Raw genomic sequence first — 6,513 nt, 5'->3', positions numbered from 1 at the left:
CACCACCATCCTGAGGTAAACAAAATAAATGCATATAATAACATATGCATAACACATTTAAGTTCTGCCTACTCATGTTTTAATGTGAGATATGGTGGCCTTTTATTGTTACATTCCACATTAGTCCATTTATTGACAAAACATTTTTATGTATAGTTATAAGACAGCTGCACTGAAACGTTATGTAAAACAAAGCACAAGTAGTAAATGACTAATAAGCTAACATTCAATTGTACATCCAACATCCTGCATGTATTCGACAGCAACAACAACATAATGGGAAATGTAGTTTTATGGCGTGTTGGACTGCGCTCCGAGAGAGCTTAAAAAACTACGCTTCCCACAATCCCCCATACAGTCAGCGTCTCCTCCTCGACACGGAAGGTGAGTGCATGTGCTCTGTGTGGACGGTGTGAGATGTCATTTGGGTGGTGTGATCACAGTCTCTTTAAATTTGTGTTTAATAATACGCATGTGGTGTTTATGTAAATATATTGAGGTGATAGATGGTTTATGTAACGAATTATGTCAGCGCGTCAGGCGAATGTAAACATATTACTCTTTATTTTGTGACAGCGTCATGCAAATCAGTAGTCGCATGTGATGGTCGGAAAATATGTCTTGCTCAGCAGTATGAGGTGTGAGTTTAATGAAAATAATCTAATATATTCAGACATGCTAAGGCTAGAGTGAAAACGTGGTGAAATGTCAGTTTATTATTTACTATTAAACAAAGCCTCATGTATACTGTATAATTGTTTTCTTTTTTTGTATCGAACGATTTATAATTAGTATTCATCTATTCATAATGTTTTCAATGATTTAATATTTATATTTTATAATAGGCCTATATTTTTATGTTTTGTATTGTTTTAAATTCTTGTTAGTATTATTACTACTATTAATGTTTTTATATATTTTTTATTATTATTCCACATGAATAATATGAATATTATTCCATGTGAATAAACGGCCCCAGTAACTTTCAGTCCCTCCCCCCCCCCTTTTATTAAACAATATGTATATTTTTATGTTTTAAATATATAGGTTTACATGTACTTGTACCTTGATTTTAGTAAATAGGACATTCAAGCAAAAGGTTATAACGGTCGAGTTTAGGGTTGGTGTTTGTTCCAACAGTTTTTGACCAATCAATTCCCACGTGCCTCCTGTATGTAATTTCTCAATAAGGTAATTCAAAAGAATTTGCTAATGAATCATTTAGACTGATTGGTGAATCATTAATATAAGAGTAAAAACACTCACCAGTCAGAGACGCTGTTAATTGGTTGCAAGCAAGTTTTACTTTGCACAAGCAATATTTAGCAGGTTACATATTTCAATGAAGAGCATAAAGAGAAAAATGAATTCCAATTGCAATGACTTTGCCTGGTTTGGAAAACATCATTTTAAGATTTTCTTCTAAACCTCATCACCCTGGCTCATGGATATGATCGGGTTTTAAACCAGGTGGTTTATCGTTCATTTGCTAGTTGTTTCCCAATTTTGATTGACTATTAAATGCGATCATGATATGTGCAGTATATTGAGATGTGTGCTGTATCATGTTGTAATTAATGGTACCCAGCCCCACTTTATATGTAAAAGCCAAAAAAAGAAAAGAAAAAGGTCTTATTGTGAGTGCAGTTTTCTGGTAGACAGGGGGCCAAAAGTTAGAGAGTTTAGGTGTGACAGTGGGAGCAGAAGGTGGAACCGGGTGTCCAGCTGCATTTTTCATTAGAGTAACTTGATTAAATGTATTTTAATTACCTCTATCTCAGCGGTGCGTTTGAGAGATATCACATGGCTCCTCCTTTTAATGTCTGCCATCTGTCTAGACGCCCTGAGAATATAAAGAGAGAAATGGACCCCAAAATCTCTGCCTCTTACCTCATCTAATACTCTCATGCCCACTCATGAGTAGTTCCTCCAGAAACCTTTTTCCAATATTGAGTTTTCTAGCCAGTTGATCCGATCCAGTTGATATCTTAACATCGATGGAAAATATCTGGATATTTGCATCCTGTGGCAACCGTGGCCTACTTATTTAATGGCAAAACTGAAACCCTTAGAGATCCTTTTCAGCTGAAGATCAGTCTCCACATCTGGCTCATGCCAATGCAAATGAGTAGATTAAATGAATAAAGTGGTGAAATGTGGCCTCGGTGCTCTTTGACTCGCTCTCGGAAGCGGTACGTGCAGATATGCCGACAGATATGTATAATGCAAGAGAGCGGGCATCAATTATGCACCTTTCATTCATGCCACAGCAATACCTAATTGATTTGATTCTGTTTGCTTCATGTATAATTGAGTAGGCACAGATCCTGTGTGTGGCTTTCAGACACTGGATGTTGGTGACAGGTAGGCCGTGCGTGATGCAGCTTTGAGATGGGACAGATCTCTTGTCTGTCATGATTGCATTTGGTCTCTTACTGGTCCAAGTCGAAAGAACCCAACTCAAGAGTCTATGGCCCACTTTACTCCTGGCATTGATATGTTTTGTGAATACGGATTGTACATTTTCTTACCAAATTAATCAGGTGTGTTTACAAAGAGCAATAAATTACAATAATTTCATCAATAATATGATCAATTAATATACCTATTGCAATGGATTACTTTTAAAAGTAACTTTCTCTGACACTGCTCATATGAGTCAGTGTAACCTTCCTAACTTGCTGTTTTTGACACTGACTGTTTACAGAAGTGCACCAAAACAGCTTTGGGTTTCTTTTCTTCTCTTCACAGCTTTTCCCAAAGTCCCCACATGTACCCTTGATATCAGTTGGTGGGGGGGCTTCTATGCCCTGACCTTTAAAGGTGAAAGGCCCTGCTCAGTCAGTCTGTCCCCTCTCGGTGGGAGATGCGAATGCTTTGAGGAAAGCAAAAAGAGGAGAGTTGATTATCGATGACAGAACATAGACACCCTTGAAGCTCTGATTCTGTCACCGTGTTTCTGTCAGGGTGGCTTGGGGTTCAAGAGCGCTAGTCTGGATCAGAACGGCTACTCTGACAGCGTGGCCCGAGCCAGAGGATTCATTCTCAGTACAGAGGTCAAAGGTCAGCCTGTCAGAGCAGTGGGGGGAGGGCCCCTGGAACTCCTACTGGAAATCAACTCCTCTCTGCTACAGACTTTTCATACATTTGCATGAAGTCGCATGACTTGGGGCTTATTTCTGCATTTCAGGTTCAAAGAGAGTGCAACTGGGGTTTTTTTCTGGGTAGAATGAAAGAAGGTGAATGCGGAACTTCATGTTGCAAATGAGTTTTGCCTCTACTCTATAAGGTTTCCACTCATCTGTATTTCATTCATTAGAGGTGTTTGGTATGGCAACAATCACTATTAACATTGCTCTTAATTAGGGTTACAGATTTAGGTCAGACTTTTAAAAGCATTAACCACATTTGGAGGTGGTCTTGTAGTGATTTTGATTTGAACAAATTTGAAGACGGCAAATGCAAATGTGCATTCAACTACGTATTAAATATGTAAAGAGATTCTGCTGCAAATAGTCATTCCTGGTTTAGTTACGCATCATAAAAAAAATCTTTTTCTTCTCCTCTCATGATATTAAAAAGGAAATAGTTGCTATAGGACGGAAAAATAGTGATTTCTGGATTTTACTGGGTTCTAATTTGAAAGGGATAGTTCAACCAAAAATGAAAAGTACCCCATTATGTACTCACCCTTAAGTCATCCTACAGTAGGTGTTTATATGACATTCTTCATTCTTTCAGACGAATACAATCGGAATATTGTGAAAAAAAGTCATGGACTTTATTATTATTATTATTTGTTTTGTTTTTGTCCAAAATGTCTGTGAATTTTGATGCAATATTTGGCGATTTATGAGCAAAATGGGTCATTTCTGATTTCACGTTGTTGCCTTTAATGTACCGTAGTGTGCTGGTGCTCGCTATCTGTGAGTAGCTCTTTGTGTCTGTTGTCGTGATGCCAATCCCAGCATGAGGCTAAGTGGATGGTGGTGACAGTGGCAAAACTACAAAGACAACCAGCTCCATCTTTGTTGAAGTGTTCCCGTAGATCTCCTTTAATCCTTCTAAATACAAAGAGCTCGCTTCCTAAATCATGTCAACACATGGGCAACTCTGGTTTCCTCAAGTCAACAGCAGATATATGTGTTGGGAGAGAGAGCAGCAGACGAATAGCATTGTCAATCTGATGGTCATGGTGAAAGGGATTACAGGGTCTTGAGGGACTAGTGGACGACTGGAAAATGATGGAAGTCCACAATCTTTGCCTGTCCTTTAACCAGCGGACATGAAGAAACCAGCCAATCCTTTAAACCGCACACACAACTCCAGTGTATTTTTATACAACATCTAAAATATCATCGCATCTCCAAATGTGAAACAACCGGGGTGTATTTCTAGCGCTGTGACTTCCTGACCTCTTTCATTGTATCTGTTCATTGCATCATTTGTGTGTTGTCCCTTGAGTTGCGCCTGGTCTTTGGGTTTCATCAGAATATTTCATTCTTAGACGTGTTATATGACTCTGGGGGAAGGGCAGTTTTGTGCTACACTTATTCACTGGTTTGTCTTCATCCTCTGTATAGCATAAACTATTTTAGTCACTTGAAATGATTGCAGATATGACCTTGGTTGGGGAACAAAGACAAGACTTAAAATATTAATAGAATTATGGGCTAATAGGAATATTTCTAAATTCGGTTCTGTGTTGCAGTTGCAGGGAAAGTTTGTAAAGCCATGGATTTCTCAGTAGAAAATACGAGCCCATAATAAAGGAAGACATAATAATAACATTGTAGTATAGGAACCATTTCTCACTAATAAGTAGTTACTTATATGCATGCCTGGCTGTTTATTAGTACTTATTAAGCACATATTCTGCGTGACCATATTCTATATCCCTAATACCCAATACCTAAACTAACCTTGTGGACTATTAATAAGCAGCAAATTAAGAGTTAATTGAGGCAAAAGGCATAGTTAATAGTTTGGTAATGGCGAGAATTCGAGCATAAAATATAGTGTGACCAAAATCTTATTAAAATCTAGTTTAAATTATATGCTGTTGAAATGTAGGCCTACTCTTTGAGTTCAAGTAAGTTCACATGGTTTTCATCATATTTAATACCATTTTCAAGAGATGTTTCGTTTTAATAACTCATTTTTTTCTAGGCCTATTGTTTAAAGGGATTTTTTTCACCCACCATTCGTTCATTCAAGGTTTGAACAGCAATTCAAACTCCATTAACACCCAAACAATGACACTTTTTCTCGTTCTTATTGAACACAGGGTGTAAAACGTTCGCAGTGCAGGAAGGAAAAAGTATTGAACTCTTGGATTTCATTACTGATTTACCCTTCTTTGGCAGCAATAACTTCCTCCAAAGATTACCCGTGATTCAGACCTGAACATCAGTCAGAAGGAGTTTTGCACCACTATTTTAGCAATTTCTGGGGATTTCTGGTGTCCACTGCCCTCTTGAAGTCATGCCATAATTTCTCATTTAGGTTAAAGGTCAAGACTGGTCACCTCGAAAAGGTGTATTTTCTTCTTATGGAGCCGTTCTTAATGTTTTCTTTGGCTTTCGGTTAACCCAACATCTGTTGAGCCTCTAACCTTACGTTCTCCTGCTGTGAAATGTCCGATAAACCTGTGAATTAATTTTTCGTATCAACGATACTAAACTTTCCAGTCCCTCAAAGCTGACCCCTAAAGGCTTTTTGATTTGGTTTGATTAGGTTGATTTCCAATGAACCTTGTCCTTGTTTAGTGTTTTCCATATTGTAGACACAATAACAGAACACAACTCCATTGATTTTCTCTATAGGTGAACTGATTTTTAACGATAACTGATAAACCTTGCTTGCTTTCAGGTCGTTTTTCAAAATTCAGGTTCTTGCATAACATTTATAGATACTGACAAAACCATTAAGAAGTAAGGAAAAACTTAAGCAATCCATCTCGATTGCAATGTGCAAATGCATATATTCAGATTAAGAGCTGCTGCAGAAAAAAATATGTCACAGTTGTGTGTTATAGACTACATTACAATAATTTGGAACAGTGCCCGCTCAAATCAGAATTTAGATTTTAAATTGCTATTCAGTGTTCTTTTGCGCAGCACAAGCTTTCCATTTCTTTGTCCAGTTATGTCCATAAAGAGAATAGTAGCAGACTGCATTGTCATATTTGTGCATTATTTCTTGCTGCTGGTGCCAGTGTCATGCCACAGTGAGCAATGACAGGAAGTATCAGCCCCAGTAAATGCCACTTTACTTTATCACATCAAGACTGCATGGCCGCAGGCAATAAATGCAGAGCTTTCATAATAACATTCCTTAACATGAATTCATTACTTATTTGATAATGGAAAAACATACTAATTATATTGATAATATATTAACTGAAATGTAATGAAAATATGATCTGACCAAATTAGGCCAGAGGGTAGAGTAAATACGGCTGCTCTTAGCCTTCCGCCTGAGCGATTGAAGAACTCATTTGGAGGGAACGTG

The 6,513-nt window shown here is 37.7% G+C and overlaps 1 protein-coding gene across 1 annotated transcript in view; it reads left to right on the top strand.

Moving 5' to 3' along the window:
- The first annotated feature begins 358 nt into the window (after positions 1 to 358).
- Positions 359 to 6,513, top strand: part of fhit (fragile histidine triad diadenosine triphosphatase) — a 285,132-nt gene continuing 278,977 nt past the window's right edge. The window contains exon 1 of the mRNA XM_026242516.1: positions 359 to 384. The gene's annotated coding sequence lies outside the window, so the exon portion shown is untranslated. The remainder of the gene's footprint in view (positions 385 to 6,513) is intronic.

The sequence above is a fragment of the Carassius auratus genome, unplaced genomic scaffold, assembly GCF_003368295.1.
Source record: "Carassius auratus strain Wakin unplaced genomic scaffold, ASM336829v1 scaf_tig00001591, whole genome shotgun sequence".
In the NCBI taxonomy this organism is placed as follows: domain Eukaryota; kingdom Metazoa; phylum Chordata; class Actinopteri; order Cypriniformes; family Cyprinidae; genus Carassius; species Carassius auratus.
The sequence above is the reverse complement of the archived record's forward strand: the minus strand, read 5'-3'. Positions and strand labels throughout refer to the sequence as shown.